We start from the raw sequence: 20,808 nt of genomic DNA on the forward strand, positions 1-20,808 counted from the left end.
TTGTTAAGTCGTTTATATAGTTTTCTTATATTTTTGTGTTAAAATGTTGTAGATATGTGACAGCTGTGTCCTGTCAAGTCAGCGAGTTTGCAACGCCCAACCGACTACTGAATCGTGGCGTGCGGCAAAGATAACTACAATGCAGCCGGCCACTACGGACGTTTGCCGGAGACTGCTAAGAAGAAACACTTATTGTTAAGAAGAGAATTAGCGTGATATGTTTGTTCGCGGAGAATGGTTCTTGGCTTGTCCTTTAAAATTACAGAAGTAGTATCCGAGTGTTGTTAGAGTGGAGAGCCTCGAGAGAAATTATCTCAAGAGTGTGATAAGATCGGCTCACACGTACGATACGTGAATTAGTCTGCAATGGGGATGGAAATCAATTGTGTTCGAAGCAGTTCTAAGTCGTTTGGAAAGATATTTTGAGAAAATTATCGGCTTGTGTAAAAAATGATTATTTTGCCAATTTTTGTAGAGTGTAGACTCGCTATAGAAAAAGCTCCGGTTTATTGAAGGGTGCGATTAGTTTCTCCTATGTGCGATTAATGGTGCGTTGTGCTGCTTAATAGCTGCGCGTTTGCAGTTGAATCGTGTTTCAATATTTTTTGGAGATTTTCCTTTGGGTGGTGCATGAGGAGAGACGAGTTCACGGAAAATTCGTTTAGTTATTTTGTGGTTGAGGATTAAAGCACGCACCATGGGATAGAAGCATTGCACTGTGTTGTTGTGGTTGAAGAATAGTGACTTAGCGATATTTGGTTGGGATTTATTGTGTGACTTCAGCGTGAGCGTCGTAATGTAGTAAATTCCGGAAATCTCGTTCGATGCACTGAATGTGTAGTTTACATTAAAGAGAACGGTCGCCCTACGTAATAGTTATTTATTGAGAAACAATCGGAAGTTTACTGAGAATTTGATAGCTGTTCTCCTTGTCCCTAAACGACAAATCAAGAACCATTTATTAGACAATACGCTAATTCTCTCTGGAAGAGAGCATCGAGTGCTGTGTTTTAAGTTTTAAATATTAGTGGGTCGCGGAAGTCAACGCCTGAAGTGGTTGTTTTTTCTAACAATTTGAAGTTCATGCAGCTGAAAAGTGGTGGTGGCGGCGGCACTCAGGCTTTTATGTTTTATTTCTTTTTATTGCATTTCCGCTTAGTGGGGTTTTGAATACAGAACCAGCACTCGTAAAATAAAACGTTGACTTGTACCTGTAAATGATTTAATTGCCCCAAATAAAGAAAACTTTTTAAGTTGAAAAAGTCAGTACCCGACTTGTCCTTTATCGCCAAAGTGTAAAAAAAAAGGCTTACTTCAAAGCTGACTAATATCTTGAATATATCTTTTCGGAATAAAGTAAATCCAAAGGTCAATAAAGTAAAAGACTGGACTATTGCTAAAAGCAAAGTTCAAAGAAATTAAACAGAAGAAATAGTATTTTTCAGGTAATAACCTGCAACGGAAAGAAAGATAATTAATCTTTATTTAGATAGGAAAAGCAGACTGCGTTTTGTTGAAAAGTGATTAATTATAAATGAAAAGTCATTACATTATTCTGAAACGTTTGACTAACGAAATAGTTCATTATGATAAAATTTCAGTAGAGTCAAGGATATTCTTGTAGTACGGCGCTACTTACACATGTTATCGTTGATTGACCACGAGAGATAAACAATATTAAATTATATCTTTGTAACGTTCACACTAATTGAGTGTATATACGATTATTCGTTGAAGCTTTAAAAGAGAAGCAACTACAAGAGGCAACGGATCTATATGACGTATTCATCGGTTATATACGGAAGTTATCATTCCTGATACCTACGTTGTTGAGAAACTGTTTGTGTTTTCAGAGTGTTATGCGTGCAAAGTTGACACTCGGCGCGGTGGCTGATGGGAGCGACCGTAAAGGCATTTCCGATTTACAGTCGCTCTCATCAGCCACCGCGCCGAGTGCCAACTTTGTTTGCGCGAATATTACACAGAGTTAGCTTCACTAAGGGCTGCCGGTACTGGTAAAGTAAATACATTATTCCCACTGCCCGCACACACTCGCATTTAGCATTCTTCTGATGACTGATACTAGCTTGGTGGTAGTTTATCTTTCGAACCTATTGATCCCCGATAGTCAGATACGTTGCTGTAATTAGTACCCAGGTAGCTACCACTGACCCCATTATACCACGAGAAGTGTTATTGTGTCCATCATTTCGTACATAGTGATGTAGCGAGCTGCAGCGTGATTTATAACGTGAGAAGCTGAATATCAAATCTTACGTGACATCGTTGTGTTAGTACAAACTATTGGCTCTGAGCACTATGGGACTCAACTGCTGAGGTCATAAGTCCCCTAGAACTTAGAACTACTTAAACCTAACTAACCTAAGGACAACACACACATCCATGCCCGAGGCAGGATTCGAACCTGCGACCGTAGCGGTCGCGCGGTTCCAGACTAGCGCCAGAACCGCTCGGCCACCAACGGCCGGCAGTACAGACTATTATTTCAAGTCACACAGATTACATCGTTGAGTATAGGCAAGGTCTTGTCAGGACAACGTATTACAGTATTACGAGAGTGAGCTACACTGTCTGACGTTGCTTTTCTCCTACGTATTGCAGTGCTGTTAGAGCCTGTTCATACAGTATATATCCTACGTTTTAGTAGTATCTAAAAGCTGGCGCTGTACGTGGATTTGCCGGCCGGAGTGGCCGTGTGGTTCTAGGTGCTACAGTCTGGAACCGAGCGACCGCTACGGTCGCAGGTTCGAATCCTGCCTCGGGCATGGATGTGTGTGATGTCCTTAGGTTAGTTAGGTTTAAGTAGTTCTAAATTCTAGGCGACTGATGACCTCAGAAGTTAAGTCGTATAGTGCTCAGAGCCATTTGTACGTGGATTTCGCGTAAGAGGACCTGGTAGCACGCATCTGCCATGCTAATAGTGACACGGCGAGCACGTAGATTAGACACGTAATTCTGGGCTGACGGGTCTCGCAGTCACAGCCTGGTACGGACTGCACAGTGACTCAGCTATTGCTGACGTGCGTCCGACACCTGCCGCGCCGCAGACATTATCTCCGACTGTTCCTATGCCTCTGACTGTCACCTCTGTATCCTCTCGCCCTTAACAGGTCTTCACACGTTCAATAATACTGTCAACTCGTCAATATATTGACCGTCCGGGGGCGCGTACTGACCTATTGTTAATACTAGAGACATTGATGAGCAATACTGATCGCCCTGCAGCTATTCTCAGTATTGTCAAAACATACGGAGCATTGATGGTTTAATAACATTCTCCAGTCAGATGTTGAGAAAGTTTTATGAATAATCCATACGTCGATAGTATGCACTGTTAGTTTTCTATTCACCTTTGTACATACCACACCTCAGTTTCCATGTTTCATGCAGTCTTTCAACACAAAACCATTTTGAGAGACCTACGCGAAGATAATCAATGTATGTACAACTTTAGGATGGTCAACGGAGGATTCTGTGCGGCACTGCTTACTTTACTGATTTGAAAATATAGTGTCGTTTGGTGAGTCACATAACAGTGTGAAAAAAGCGCTTCTACTTTAAAAAAATACATAGCAGTTTGAAAAAAGAAAAAAAGTATATCTGCAGTGAGTTGTGAGAGGTCTGCTAAATGAAAGTCCGTTTCAGCAAATTATTACAAAACTTAAAAAAAAAGTTTTACGGTAATTGCCTGACCATATTCTTGCCAGGCAGATGTAATTGCTTCACAGGATTACGTATAATTTTACTGACTGTGTTTGGTGATAAACTTCGGCCATTCCAACAAATTGTCTGTCGTCAGAAATCTCAGTTACTCCTCATCTCTAGTCGAGTGCGATTGCCTCTGTCATTAACGTATATTGTATCTCCATTTTCTCTTGTATCAACATGAATAGCTTGATTCAGGGTTCGTCGAAAAATAATTCACGAAATCTTTGGATTCCGTACTTCTGATTTGTCAGTACATTAACATGTGACAAGACGCTCTTTTTTTCCTTCCAACCATTCTCGGACCAATTTCCTCTTTTTTGCTGTATTCTCTTGGTTGCAAGTTATAGCTAATATAACTGCAACACACGCTTTCCTTTGGGTGTTCGACTTCTTGGCGTTGAAAATCCGCGTTATCAACTGACAATTTTTGTCGGTATTACTGGTGGTGTGACGTCACATCAGTATACTTAAGATTTGAGAAGTAGGATTGTCAAAAAATATTGAACGTGTGCCGGGTCCTTTACGAAGTACATGGAGATCTCTTCTGTGGCTGACATTGCTGTGGCTACTACGCGCGCTACTGGATGTCCACCTTAGTTACTTCCGTCGTGGGAAATACGGAATAGTTGTCGCTTAGTTTGAGGTAGCCGCCTGAATGAATGAATAGCGGCGTAGACATTGAAGATTAAGTGTCGTCCCTCACTAAAGCAGGCAGTTCACAGCCGTCTTACGAGACAAGACACGATCCAACTGTGTTCCAAATCAAAATCCAGGTCCACGTAGATGACGATGGTGATGTTTGGTTTGTGGGTGCGCTCACCTACGCGATTATCACCGCCCGTACAAATTCCCAACCTTCGCTCAGTCCAAATTCACCACATTCATGAATGATGAGGAGAACACAAACACCCAGTCAACTTAGAAGGATGACACATGCGTGAGGGGGGGCAAAGTCATGATACATGATTTATCCCACATAAAAAATATTTGTAGACGTTTATATATATATATATATATATATATATATATATATATATATATATGTGTGTGTGTGTGTGTGTGTGTGTGTGTGTGTGTGTGTTTCCAAATGTAACTCCTAGTATTCAGAGAATAAATTAGTTGTCAACAAAAAAAAAAAAAAAAAAAAAAAAAAAAAAAAAAAAACTTGGCACATGGGTATACAAGTAGAACTGACAAACCACAGGAAGCTAAGCACATTAAGACAGAAAGGCCTCTAATAAGAAAAAAAATAACGAAAGTAATGATGCCGGGAACACAGGCAGAAAAAAAGAGAGATTCCCCACATTGACACACTTGCATTCCCATTATCTGCAGACCTGTGTTTCCAATAGCAGTGCTTAGTCACAATTCGAATTTGTGTGATGTTAATTACGACGTTGTAAGAGTCTGTTACTGTTCTAGTTCATACATCAGTTGCATGCCACATGTCCTTTGCTAATTTTCGGGTGAATGCTTTCTAAATGCAATATATCCGTAAACTGCAATTTGTCACTGTGTTAAAAAAGCATGTAACAAGCACTCGTGTAAAATTATTGTTGTTGTATGAACACATTTTATTGTAACTGAACAATGTATTATTACATTATTAATACATTTTACATATTTTATTATTGTTAGTAAACCTGTAAGCATCTGTGGCATATTAAAAGACAGAATGACAAGTTATACTTTTTTTGGAGGGGGGCAGGAGCAGGAGTAGGAGGAAGAGGAGGGGGCGGAAGACAGCAACTAACTGTGGGTCCCTCCAGAACCGCATCCTGTACCCGCGACTGAAGTAACAGTTATGTATGTTGTATATGTATCAAGTGTATGAGAACAATAGTGCAGTGTACTTAAGAAGCCAGGTAGATCAGATAGTGGCGTTACACACTGAGGTGACAAAAGTCACTGGACACCGATATGCACATTTACAGATGGCGATAGTGTCGCACACACAAGGCATATGACGGCTGTGCATTCGCGGAGCTGTCATTTGTACACACGTGGTTCATGTGAAAAAGTTTCCAACGCGATTATGACTGCACGACCGGAATTAGCAGACTTTGAATGCGGAATGGCAGTTGGAGATAGACGCACTAGACAGTCCATTTCGGAAATCGTTTGGGAGTTCAATGTTCAGAGATCTACAGTGTCAAGTGTGTGCCGAGAACACTAAATTTCTGGCATTACCCTTCACCATAGACTAGAAAGTGGCCGAAGACCTTCACTTACCGACCGAGAGCAGCGGCGTTTGCACAAGTTGTCAGTGCTAACAGACAAGCAACTCTGGTTAAATAACTCAGAAATCAACATGGGACGTAAGATGAACATATCCTTCGCTAACAGCGCGACATCGAGTGCAATGCCTCTCCCGGGCCCGTGACCATGTCAGTTGGACACTAGACAACTTGAAATCCGTGACCCGGCCAGGTGAGTCCCGATTTCAGTCGGTCGGAGCTGATGGTAGGGTTCGAGTGTGGCGCAGACCCCACGAAAACATGGAACAAAGTTATCAACTAGGCACCCCGCGAGCTGGTGCTGGCTCCTCAATGGCGTGATCTGTGTTTACGTGGAATGGATCCTCTGGTCGAACTGAACCGACTATTGAGTGAAAACTTATGTTCGGCTACTTAAAAGACCATTGTACCCATTCATGGATTTCTTGTTTCCAAATATGTAACAGGGCCATAATTGCTCGCGATTGGTTTGAACAAGATTGTGTACAACTCGAGCGAATTATTTGGTCTCCCAACTCGTCCGACATGAATCCCATCATGGGGAATTATCGCGAGGTCACTTCGTGCACAACATCCTATAGCGGCAACAATGTCACAATTATGAGCTGCTACAGAGGCAGTACGGCTCAATATTCCTGGAGGAGACTTTCGACTTGTTGAGTCCACGCCACGTCGAGTTGCTGCACTACACCGTGGCAAAGGAGGTCCGACACGATATTAGTAGGTAACCTATGTCTTTTGTCGCTTCAGTGTATTATCGCATGATATTATCGAAGTAACGTATAAATTAGAGAGATTGATTTAGTCCCCACTTCCAGCATCATCAATTATTTTGCTGCCCAAATGGCAAAACTGATCAACCACTTCTAGTGTCTCAGTTGATAATCTACAAATTTGAAATATGGAAATGGAAATGAAGTCCCATGCTTCTTGACAGAGCGTAGGGGGACGATGCGGGAAACCCGCACCGCCTTACTAGGCAAGGTCCTAGTGGAGGTGGTTTGCCATTGCCTTCCTCCGACCGTGATGGCGATGAATGATGATGATGAAGACGACAACAAGAAAACCCCGTCATCACGAGGCAGGAAAAATCCCTGACCCCGCCGGGAATCGAACCCGGGACCCCGTGCTCGGGAAGCGAGAACGCTATCCCGAGATCATGAGCAAGCGAACCGAAAATTGGGCTTTCAGAGACATATGAGGCTTCAGCTATGTAGGAAATCGCTATCAAGGCCCTTTCCGGGCCACCCTAATGCTGCTGCTAGTTTTGATCGCGTGCTGTCTAGCAGTCTTATCATTTCTTGGGAAGGAAAGCAGTGAACGCTGTCGAATCGTTTGGGAGAAGCAGGATGAAAACTGGAGAGAGGAACACAGGCGGTATGACATGAGACTATGCTTCGCCTAAACGGCCGGCTTTACTCGGGGCCAAAGTGGTTGAGGGCGGCACCCTTACGGCTGTTTGGCAGCCCGGCAGGAGGTGGCCGCGGGTGGGGTCCGCTAACTGAGCACCGCCTGCCTGCGAGGTGCTAACGAAGCCAATCCCGCTAACGAGTGGTCGCCGGGTCGGCCGCGGCTGAGGCGGGCGCCGCGACGTCCACAGGTCGCCCCTAACACCGCGGCAAACTCTCTCTCTCCTGGATTCTGCGTTCCAAACTGCTCTACATGTACGCTTTCAGACCAAATGCCCTTGCGTCCTACTCAACCGCCGATAGTGTTGGAAACCGCCAGAGGGCGTGCTGTTAACTGTGGCCTACGTCGTTTGCGCCTTTCACTGGTAGAGAACTCGACACGCCGCTGACACTCGCACAGTTTCGATTCTGCAGTCAGATAACACAGTTCAGTACCTGCAGCCAGCTCCATAAACAGTCTCTAATTACGCTGTGGAGCACAGATCAACAAGTTGCGTTGAAATGACGAAGATCCGACTTAGCACTTGCTATTTATTAAGAAATGGCACAATCAAGAGCGTCTGCAATATTACATTCTGTCTTAGCGAAAATACCACAGACTGCCAAGAGACAGCAAAGTTATTCAGGAAATTGGATAATTTTTTGTTTCGTCCGTCTCAGTAGTAGTTATCGGTTTCGGGCTGACACGCCCATTTTTAAACCATACACCTAAAAATTGCAAAGTATATGTCCTACAATAATGGGTAGAAAAAGTATGTATATCCATATTATAGGTACTCATTTGCTTATAGACATACCTTGCTATTAACCGTAATTATTCACACACTGTGGTACCAAAGGCACAGAAAAGTATACAGCGGACAGCATGTATCCTCATTGACCTTAGACTATTCGTCCGTTGCTACTGACTGATGCAAACGAACACAAACATTACATGCAAATGTCGCCTTCATATGAAGGGCTTTTTTCAATAGTGGTACAAGTCAATTACCTCCACTTTTCTGTCTAGAATGCTTTTGAAATTAATGATCCAAACTAACAGAAAGAAAGGTTCATCTCTAGCAAGAAGCCATATGTTTGAATATTTCTGGTATCTCAACTGCAGATTTTTCAGCGCTCATTTAACTTTAGGACTCTGTATATCAAAATGAACAAAAATGGACTTGTACCACTATTGAAATAAGCCCATCATATATATATGTACATGCGCATATGGCTGGCTTTTAGTTTCCTATGGTGCTGCGCAACCATTGTCATTTATTGATAAGATTTCTAAAAAGTAAAGAAATTTCAATTTTACGTTACAAAAAGTATTGAAAATTTTGTTTTACCGCATAACGTGGCATCCAAATGAAAATATCAATTTTACTTTACAGAAAATGTTAACAATTTTCTACAAAATACCGTAGTGTCCAAATGGAACACAAAGCCATGAGGCAACGACATAGCGCACCCTCCTGTATACAAGTTTGCCTCTTTGTAGCAGGGTATAATACCAAGCATTACTACCTTGTATACATGGAGTCAATGCGAAAACTTAAAATCTGCTTTTCATTATTGCATGTCAGTCACATACTGTCTAAAATAAAACAAGGCGAAAGACATAAACCAGTTACACCTATACAAATTACATTTGGATGCTACGTTATTACGTAAAATATTTTTAACATTTCCTCTAAAATGAAACTTTCATTTGGATGACACGTTATTTTGTAAAACAAAATTTTTAATACTTTCTATAAAGTAAAGTTGAAATTTCTTTACTTTTTAGAAATCTTATCAGTATACGATAATGATTCCGATGGCAGCCATATGCGCATGCACTTATTATCAGGGCGACACCTACAAAAGAGTCCTATTGACTACTCTAGGCAAAATTTGTCAGTTTGGTTGTCTCAGTTAGTAGCACCTAACTTCTCCCTACATCCCTCTGTTAAAGATTACAAAGAACATTCCGCTCCTTTTTACTCCCCCCCCCCCCCTCCCCGCCCCTCTCAACAACCCGCCACCCGCTCCGCTCGCGGAAGGCAACATCCAGTACGAATTATGGTTTGACTTAGAATTACTCGAATGAAGCATCGTTTCACTTGCCACACTGTAAAAAAACCCTGGTTAAGATGATATTTTTTCATCTTGCATTTGTCACAATAACCCCTTGGCAGAAGTTAGTCTTTGTTGTTAGCGCCTGCTCACCTATTTATAAAATGGAGAATGTACAGTGGGGCCGATGAGAATGTTTGACTACGAAACTAAATGTACAGTATAAGATATATGTTGGGAATTTTGGCTGGCTACATCATGACAACCTTGAGAACATGTGAAGCCTCTTGAGAAATCTGTGATGCCTAAGTCCTTGATGAGTAAGCAGATATTGCAGCTGTCAGCTGCTCCTTTCGTTCGCTTTTCTGAAACCGCACTGTTAACGAGCTCTTCCAGGTTTTCGCAAATATAATTACTGAAATATGGTTCTTCTTGTCTGCACTGTAAAAAATAATAATTTGTGTTTGCTCAAGGCAGAACCGTATTTTTATAATTATATATTTGGAAACCAACACGGACAAAAAATTATCTTCAACCACAAGACAACAAATAGTTGTCTGCCTTGCGTCAAGATTCAGTGTAGTCATTTGTCTTGGTCGTACAGACCGATGTCCTTGCTTTTCTTCGTTGAGAGAGATTCTGAAATATTTCTCTCACTGCAGCAACTTCTTCCGCGGCTATGTTCATCCAGTGTCTGCAGACAAAATAACAGCCAAGCACGCACTGTTGTTCCGGTCTTTCCCGAACAGGAAGCCAGGTAAGAGTTGCAGGATTAAGATCGCCTTTCCTTGATGGAATCTGGCAAAAAAACTGCACATGGCAACTTCGATAGAAGAATCTCACCCTGCAGTAGCCATTTCAGGCATCCTAGTGGGGGTCCACGCAATTGCCAGAATAGATACTCTTGGCACTCGCCCCTCTGTCATACTGGAATAGATTACTGGCAACGATCATAACAGGTTATTTTTTGAGCAGCTGCGGAGACAGCGGAATTTCATCAGTATGTCAGCGCCTACGGCATTTAATTTAGTAAATCAAGCAATGTTATCTTACGAATTATGAAATGTATCAGTGTAAGAAAACCAGACATTCAAGTTTTCTTCAACTTTCAATAGCTGTCTTGCGTTTATTCAAATGATTCAAATGGGTCTGAGCACTATGGGACTTAACATCTGAGGTCATCAGTCACTTAGAACTACTTAAACCTAACTAACCTAAGGACATCACACACATCCATGCCCGAGGCAGGATTCGAACCTGCAACCGTAGCAATCGCGCGGTTCCGGACTGAAGCGCCTAGAACCGCTCGGCCACCGCGGCCGGCTTGCGTTTATTGTAACTATTGAAAAACAAGAATCTCTATTCACGAATATAACCAGTATTACCGTGGAAATATGTTGGGGCATTATACATATACTGTTAAGCGTTTTGTCTGGCAGAATTTGAGTATTAACGCAGAGTTGCTCGCATACTTAAATCTGCATCTGGGTAGGGAGAGACAGAGGTGAATCAGACGCCAGCTGAATCCACACTGGATTAACGAGGTTTTGTCTCGTACATCGATTAACCAAAGTATGTTTGTTAAGCGATTTTAGGCACTTGTCTAGGCAAATTACGGCCTGGGGGTTCCTCAGCGAAACAGAAAAGAATTAAGAATACGAAACACATAAAAACTTAAACGTTATAAGGAGAGGATGGTACACGATTTTGCCTTCCACAGGACAGCGGATGTCTGTGGGGACATAAAGAGCAATGAATAAAAATAATACGACTGGAGATTCTCCATCATTAGTAAAACGGACACTTACACCTTACTTTCCGGCGAAGATGAGGTCGTTCGAGATGGACCATTATAGTTCACACGGCAAAAAATTAGCCCTAACAATTAAAACGAGCTAAGCGCTGCTGCTTCGCGCGTCCGCTACAGCCAATCACGCCTCTACGTCTCTATGGCAACGCGTCACTGCTGCTGTAGCGCTACAAGCCGACTGTTGTTTTAAGTCACGTAGTTTCAGTACCGCCAGCAACCTCGTTGACTTTAAAGTAGAAAACTGACAATAGAGCTGCCAGCAACAGCCACGGATTTTCTTTCACCATACGAAATGTAGCTCCGATCGTAGAACGGTGGGAAAGGAAATGGACCGCGTTCTTTCGAAAGGAATTCGCTCGGCATTCACATCTTAAGTTGTAAGGGGCGATCAAAAAGTTGCCTTTCGAAGGCCGTGCAGTCCAGAATCGGTATGCCAATCTGGCAAAATAACCGTGAGCATTAAGGTATTCAGTCCACCGACGGACCAGGTTGGAGATAACCAAATGGTTCAAATGGCTCTGAGCACTATGGGACTTAACATCTGAGGTCATCAGTCCTCTAGAACTTAGAACTACTTAAACCTAACTAACCTAAGGACATCACACACATCCATGCCCGAGGCAGGATTCGAACCTGCGACCGTTGCAGCAGCGCGGTTCCGGACTGAAGCGCCTAGAACCGCTCGGCAACATCGGCCGGAGCACGTAATATCCTGAGAAGTTATTTGAGGGCGTCTACGAGTAATGTTACAATCATGTTGTAATGGAATGATACCACCCTGCATATGTCTAGCGTCACCTCGCAAGTTACCCAAGTACCTAACAGAAAACATCACAACGCTGTAATCGTGGGGTGCCTCATGCTAAAAAATACTTAAGGTGATTTTCTGCATTCCACGGTACAAGTCAAAAACATATCCTAAGATGTTCGGCACAAGAGTAACATCTAATGAAACTGTTTCTAATCTTCGGAAGAAAACGCATTAGTTCGTTAGAAGAGCCGAAGACAGCACCCGGAGCAAATCAGATCATATGTCAAGAACCAGTTTTCCATATTCAATCGTGTGGTGTCCAGATACACTCCCGTGTACGGGAATGTACGCAAATTCCTTAAAAAAAAACTAAAACTTAAATTAGTAGATGCTACCTTAGATGCCTGGGCAGCGCCGCGGGATGAGTAAAATCATACATACCTGAAACAAAAAAGATCAATGTAAGTTATCAGATGCGACGGTTAGAGATAGTGAAATAAGTCGAGTTATGAGGACAAGGCTATCCAGCTTTGTCTTGTACAAGAGATTATTTAGTGTTAAAATTAAAGTACACGAAATGTGTTTGCTTTTAAATGCAAAGGTAAAATGTCTTTTTTAACGTCACAGTGCTCTTTGTAGGCACTATATTATCGAAGACTGTACGCTATAGACTTCCTCCGACCGGTGAATTAACGTACCTGAACGATGAAACATTGCACAGGCTGTTACAATTCACAGACAAAACACACTGTAGGCACTGAAAGAAGTGAAGTTAATTCTGATTACCCAAATGAAAACACAAAAATCCGTTTACAACGTCTACATTAAGGATGAAAACGTGGTGTGTTAGAACAAGATACTGACATTAAAGTTTGCGCTGTGGATAAGGATCAATGTAATTTAAATCCTGTAATTAGCATCCAGACCGTCGTCCACATATATATTGGGCCGACCGCCCAATACTCAACGAATATTACTAACTCTGTCGAACGAGAGTACCTGGTGGGACGATGAAGGAATCTAGTGACCCTTCGCTTTAACAAGCATTGTGGACCAATTCGCCCGAAGACCGTAATTCACATGGGACCGTCTCCCCATTCTTGCGAGCGGCAATTCAGTGTCAGTACCACACCACTTCCTCGTTACGCGATTTGTGTTATCCTATTATTCTTCTTCTGAGTGGGGACGTTGGTCCCCAGTAACATTACCTATATCCCTCTTCGTAACAGAGTCGTTGGAATTGCTTCCGCAATGAAAGCCTATTCCACTGATTAGATTGGTCTCTTTCTCCTACATTCCCGCACTAGCTTTAAGGCTTGCCACTCGAACTCGCTCATCATAGCCTATCCGTGACACTCTCTACCTTGTTTCGCGAAAATACAAAACGAGCTGCTCCTCTTCCATGTCCTCCGTCAATTCTATCTGGTAAAGTGGTGGTGATGTTGGCTGTGGGGCGTTCAACATCGTGGTCATAGGCGCTCATACAAGATCCCAAACTTTCCATTTCCATTCTCGCCAAGTCCCGAATGAAGATGAGATGATGAGGGCCGTGAAAATCCCGGGACCCCGTGATCCAGAGGAACTATCAGGTACGGATCCCACACAGTAATGCTCTAGCAGAGCATGGACAAGCGTAGCGTAGGCAGTTTCTTTAGTAGGTCTTTTGTATCTTCGTGTTCTGCTATTAAAAAATAAATTGATTAAAAGAGGTGGTGTATCGTAAGTCTGAAACAAATCGCCAAGATTATTACGCAAAGGAAAACGAAGTTTCGAATTTTGCGTTTACGTTACAAAGTTAAGTCAAATATTCCTAAACTGATTGAGCGTATATGAACGGAATTTGCAGCAAAAGTATGTTTTACAAGGAGAAGAAATTCCTATTAATTACAAGACTTCTGCAATGCTGTGTTACTGCAGCGCAATGCTTTTTCGTAACCGTCTTCTCTCAAGTCTCTCTGCATTCCAGCACTGCTTACGTATTTCACTTCTGCCTTCGACAATGAGAGATGAAGTGACGGTGGTGGATACGAAATTTCCTCGCTCTGAAAAGCATTCCCAGCCGTCATCGGCGAGACCTGCAAAAATTCACCTCCAATTCAGGAACAGTTGCTGTTGCAGGGGTCTTAAAATTCATAGCGACACAAAACGTCTATCTTTTTTCTCCCTCTTTCCACCGACACCGCTGAAAGCGGTTATCCGGACTAGAGTTATGGCACCGATCCAGCAGTGATGCAAGCGCCGCATTCTTCCCTCCTCTGCGGCGCACAGTAATTTAATAAAGAGAGAGAGAGAGAGAGAGAGAGAGAGAGAGAGAGCGCAGGCGCCATCTATTAATATACCGCGAGCGACGCACCACCTGCAAGGCACGGCGCAGCTTCGGTCACCGGCCTCTCGTCCCGAAGCGGTCTTCTCACTTAGCCACTCTACCTGGGCTCGCCATAGAAAAATGTTTCTCGAGATGGAGAGGCTGTTACATCGATACCTCACGAGACAGGGAATGCACACAAACGCAAAGCACTTTAAATAAAAACAGACTTCTGTTATCATAATCACCAAGTATTTTTCTTCTTCTATTTTCTTTTCATACTCTTATTCTTGGTAGGCAAAACAACAGGAATACTTGATGAATCCATCTTCTTAGTTTCCCCCACCAAACAGTGCATTTCATCGTCCGTTTACTAAATGATAATGCTTTTTCGCCATTTGACTATTTATTTTTTCAAGGCAATAAAAGTACTCAACGAGTTTTGCTATCTGGGCAGCAAAATAACCGCCGATGGCCAACTAGAGAGGATATTAAATAAAGAACAGTAACAGCAAGAATAGCTTTTCTGAAAAAGAGAAATGTAACATCGAATATAGATTAATGTTACGCAGTATTTCCTGAAGGTATTTGTATGGGGTGCGGCCTTGAAGTGAAACGTGGACGATAAACAGTTCAAGAAGAGAACAGAAGTTTTTGAAATGTGGTGCTGAAGAAGAATGCCGAGATCAGATGGACAGACCTCGCAGCTAATGCGAAAGTACTGAATACATGTGGGGAGAAAAGACACTTGTGACATAAATTGACTAAAAGAGGGAATTATTGAAGGGACAGTTCCTGAAGCATCAAGGAGTTCTCCATTTTATATACCTGGTGGTTATAACTACACTGACGTAGTTCCGAGTGCTGCAGTGCAGGTTGAATGTTCGTTGATCTGTGAGCTCGCGGAGTATACTGAAAATATAATAGTTTCACTTTCATTGTAGAATGAAGGCTTTCACGACCGGGTGACATGGCTGTTAATATACTTTCCGGGATGTGAGGTCGTGGTCCAAGAACTTTTCTGCTCCTTACGTTTCGTCCAGGACTGCGCTGGACTTCATCGACGCTGCTCTGCTGAGTCTTGCCGACTGACTGGTCGGGTGTCTGAGAGCGACTTATATATTGTGAGAAAGGGGGGTGGTTCAGGTGACACGTGATGAGCAGTGATAATCCATATCTTACGTTTACAACTATGGAAGCTACGATAGAAATGACTACTAGTAGACATAAGAAATAAGTTCGGAAAGTTACAAGCTAATGTAACAACTACAAGTAATACGATGATACTGATACTGTTATAAACAAGTCAAAGAAAGTGTTATCTCAAGACGAGATTACCGTCCTTGCAAAAGGAGGAAATTACGCTATAACACCTGTGAAAGTACCACTTGAAGATATTATCGCGAATATAGAAGCAGGTATACGAAATATCCCTAAGGCAACCGCGAATGCAATTCGAATTGAAACCACTAGAGTTTTAAGCCACAGCAGACCTCTAGAAAGTAATTTAACAAAAGGTGAGAGGAAGGCTCTTATGGATTTGAATGCAGATGAAGAAATAGTGGTTCTTCCTGCAGATAAAGGGAACGCTACTGTTGTTATGATTACAGAAGATTACCGAAGAAAAATTTTGAACCTTTTAACGTCAGGACAGTATAAAAAACTTGCGAGGGATCCTACAGCCAGTGTACTTAAGAAAACAAATAATTTTATTAAGTCATCTACCGCTATCCGAAAAGAAGATAAACGAACTTTGTTGAAAAGTGAAGCTGTGTGTCCTCGATTGTATGGTGTACCTAAAATTCATAAAATAGATTTTCCTTTAAGACCCATAGTCAGTGCCATCAATTCTCCCACTTATGAAATAGCAAGATATTTAACAACTTGTTTACAACCATTTATTGGAAAAACTGACTCATATATAAAAGACTCACGTCATTTTATTGAAAAACTAGAGGGACTAACTCTGGCCCCTGAAGATATTCTTGTAAGTTTTGACATTGTGTCCTTATTCACAATGATTCCTGTTAACGAAGTTATGATTTTCATAGCGGATATTTTTCCAGAAGATTTGACTGTCCTTTTCAGACATTGTCTTACATCAAGTCAGTTCCAGTGGGATAATGAATTTTATGAACAACTTGATGGAGTAGCAATGGGTAATCCATTAGGCCATGTGATTGCCAATCTTTACATGGAAAAATTTGAACAATCAGCCCTAGACAAAGCTAATAACAAACCATCTCGTTGGTATCGATATGTAGATGACACATTTGTGGTTTGGTCCCATGGCAGAAAGGCCTTGGACGATTTCTTTATCTAAATAAAATTCACCCAAAAATACAGTTTACCATGGAAATAGAAAAGGATAACAGAATATCTTTCTTGGACGTCTTAGTTATGAGATGGTCCGATAGAAGCTTGGAATATAAAGTTTTTCGGACGGCAACACATACGGACAGATATTTACATAAAAATTCTAATCATCATCCACAACAAAAAAGGGGTGTCATAAAAAGTCTTGTCGATCGAGCGGAACGGATATGTACACCTGAACATTTGAATGCTGAAGTGAAACATCTGTAGCAGGCTTTTGAAAAAAACGGCTACTCAAGAAAAGAGATAAATAGAATTTTGCGTCCAAGGAACAGTAGACCAAAAGATAAGAATGAACCACAACGACAGAAAAATACAGTAGTTCTCCCTTTTATTAAAAAAGTAACAGATCGGATCGGTAAGATTTTACGAAAACATGACATAAAAGCGGTGTTTAAATCAACAAAGAAAATAAGTCATGTACTACGATCTGTGAAGGATAAACGCCCTCCCCTGTCGACATGTGGTGTGTATAAAATTCCATGTACCTGTGGTAAAGTTTATATTGGTACTACCAAAAGAAGCGTAAACACGCGACTGAAAGAGCATAAAAGACTTTGTCGACTTGGAAAAATAGAGAAATCAGCTGTAGCGGAACATGCTCTTCAACCAGGCAACCACCAAGTGAAGTTTTCGGATACCGAAGTTTTATCTGCAACGTTAAATTACTATCCACGGCTATATAGAGAAGCTATTGAAATTTATAAACATCACGATAATTTTAATAGGAAAGAGGAGGCTATGAAACTTAGCGATATATGCACAGTGGCTCTACAAAATTGCTAACAATTTTTATCTTCGACAAGGTGGTAATCGATAGTCAACCTTATCTTTGCTTTTATGGATTATCACTGCTCATCACGTGTCACCTGAACCACGCCCCCCTTTCTCACAATATATAAGTCGCTCTCAGACACCCGACCAGTCAGTCGGCAAGACTCAGCGGAGCAGCGCCTCTGATGAAGTCCAGCGCAGTCCTGAACGAAACGTAAGGAGCAGAAAAGTTCTTGGACCACGACCTTACATCCTGGAAAGTATATCACCAGCCAGTTTCACTTTCAGTCACCAGGTGAAAATAGAGCGCTGTAAACAGTCAATGTGAAATCTTTCCTGATTTGACACCAATATGCTGATTGTCGTTTGGTGGCGCGTTTTTTTTTTTTTTTTTTTTTTTTTGTGTTTGTGTGAAGTGACTGTTGCTCTAAAGGATTATGAAGGTTGAAATTTTCCCGAAACGCAATGGCACTTGAAAAAAAAAGATCGTGCACTGCTGGTAAAGTTGTTTTATCAAAACAGCAACAATGGCAGTGCTGCATTTCGGGAACATCGCCGACAGAAAGGGCTGCGAAGACGTCCCATGCCAATAAATTGGCTAAAGGATATGATCAAGACTTTTTAAGAAACAATTGAATTAGGTGATGCAGCAGGAGGAGCAAGGTAGCCATTCCCACACCAATCGCTGATGAAGTTGCTATAACCAACTGTGCAGAACATGCTCGAGATGTCACGAGAATTGTCTCTACCCTAGTCAACAGTTCAAAAGATTCTTGCGACGCATTTTACACTAGTATCCCTACAAGATTCAGAATGTGCACCAAATGAAGCCTCAAGACAGGCTACGATGCCGTGACTTAGCCCTTCCGGTCCGCTTTTCTTCAAGGAGATGACACCTCGCTGGCCTGTTGTGTGAACAGTCACACCTGCATGTTATAAGGATTTCTTTGTGCAACACGTGATTCCAGCTTTGTAAGAACACAATTGTGTCCACACCACTACTTTCATGCAAGGTGAGGCGAGGCGACACTGCAAGTCGGTTGTCAGGTGAAAGATCTGCTTCGGGAAACTTTCGCTAAAAACCGCTTCCTCTCTAGGCAATTTCAAGATTTATGGCATTCACCCTGCGAGCAACTGTCGACCATGCCGTGTTACGGATGAAGCATGTTGCTGAATCGGGATTCCATACTGTACACATGTTGTAACTTGTGACCTTAACCTATGAGACATGGCAGAACCCTCCTTTTAATGCACCCACACCACCTTCTGATTGCTCACAGCGCCATACTTTTACCCTGATGGAAGAAAGTGGTACTACTGTTTAGTCGGTATACTCCGCGAGCACACCGATTAATGAACCTATCTACGATGTTTCAGGGTCCTTCGATGTAGGCTATACATCTTGCACTGCAGTACAGAAAGAAACGAAAGTTACTCATTATTATGGCAATCCAACCAACTTACATTCAATCCTTCACTTCGAAGTGACACAGATACGCGATTTTATTTTTTCCAACGTACACTATGTGAACAAAAGTATCCAGACACCTTGTTGAAAATTACATGCAAGTCCGTGGCGCCCTCCATCGGTAATGCTGGAATTCAGTGTGTGGATGGCCCACCCTTGGCTTTGATGACAACTTCCATCTCGCAGGCATACGTTCAGTTAGGTGCTGGACGGTTTCTTGGAAAATGGCAGCCCATTATCCACGGAGTAATGCACTGAAGAGAGTACCGATGTCGGTCGGTAAGGCCTGGCACGGAGTAGGCGTTCCAAAACATTCCAAAGGTGTTCTATAGGATTCAGGTCAGGACTCTGCGCATGTAACTCCATTACAGGGATGTTATTGTCGTATAACCGCTTCGCCACAGGCCATGCACTATGAACAGGTGCTTGATCGTGTTAAAAATGCAGTCGCCATCCCCGAATTGCTCTTCAACAGTGGGAAGCAAGAAGGTGCTCAAAAAAAAAAAAAAAAAAAAAAAAAAAAAAAAAAAAAAAAAAAAAAAAAGATTCAAATGGCTCTGAGCACTATGGGACTCAACTGCTGTGGTCATAAGTCCCCTAGAAGTTAGAACTACTTAAACCTAACTAACCTAAGGACAGCACACAACACCCAGCCATCACGAGGCAGAGAAAATCCCTGACCCCGCCGGGAATCGAACCCGGGAACCCGGGCGTGGAAAGCGAGAACGCTACCGCACGACCACGAGATGCGGGCTCAAAACATCAATGTACATCTGTGCTGTGATAGTGCCATGCAAAACAATAAGGGGTGCAAGCCCCCTCCATGAAAAACACGGCCGGTCGTTGTGGCCGAGAGGTTCTAGGCGCTTCAGTCTGGAACCGCGCTACCGCTACGGTCGCAGGTTCGAATCCTGCCTCGGGCATGGATGTGTGATGTCCTTAGGTTAGTTAGGTTTATGTAATTCTAAGTTCTAGGGGACTAATGACCTCACATGTTAAGTCCCACAGTGCTCAGAGCCATGTGAACCATTTGAAAAGGACTCCATAGCCGTCCACGTAATAAAAGCAAATGGGTAAGTCTTTACGATAAACTGTGACGAAAATAGCAGAACTGTGGCGATTAAATCTATTCATGGCGGTCCACCAACAATCAGTAACATCGTAATTAATGTTGTGGTTTCGGGTCTTCGGCCTAATTGTTGAGTGCATCTTTATGTGCAATACTCCTAAGACAGATCCACTTGTTTTCTTCAGCTGCTGTGAGCTGCAAGCTGAATAGTAATGTGCAATCGCTGTCAGCTCTCTAACCAGACAGCAGTTACGCATTAATCAAGCCGAATAGAACGTAAGGTGATGGAGTAAGTTACTTCCTGCGAACACAATACATGTCGAAGTAGAGAAATAAATAACGTATCTTAAGAAACCGTTTAACGGTAAAAACGTACAGGCGTTGGTTAGCAAGGGCACTTCGTTTAGGTTATAGCTGTTGCAGCCACTGAACATAATAGAATGTATAAATTCTGCGCACTAAGGAATGTAACAAGGAGCAGAAGAATAAGGGAACGAGAAAAAAAAATCAGAAGTTGTTCTGTATGTAGCACCGCATATCGGAAGCCATTAGACGGTCTCGGTAGAAACGGATAGAAGAGTGAACTGGTGCGGCAATGAAGTCGTATAACATCCGCCACGAACCATAAATGTCAGCGGGAGAGTGGCGACGTGCGTTTTGCGTAAGGAGCCGCAGGCAAGAGGAAGTGAAAGGAAAGGCGCACGTAACGTCAGTATTGGGGAAGAGCGCGAGCACACTTCGCCGGCGCAGGCAGCAGCAGCAGCAGCGACGGAGAAGCGCGCCCGCAGCTTGCTGGAGACGTCGTGCCGGCAGAAAGCAGCCCGGAGACGTCACATGTGT

Source organism: Schistocerca nitens, chromosome 4, assembly GCF_023898315.1.
Source record: "Schistocerca nitens isolate TAMUIC-IGC-003100 chromosome 4, iqSchNite1.1, whole genome shotgun sequence".
In the NCBI taxonomy this organism is placed as follows: Eukaryota; Metazoa; Arthropoda; class Insecta; order Orthoptera; family Acrididae; genus Schistocerca; species Schistocerca nitens.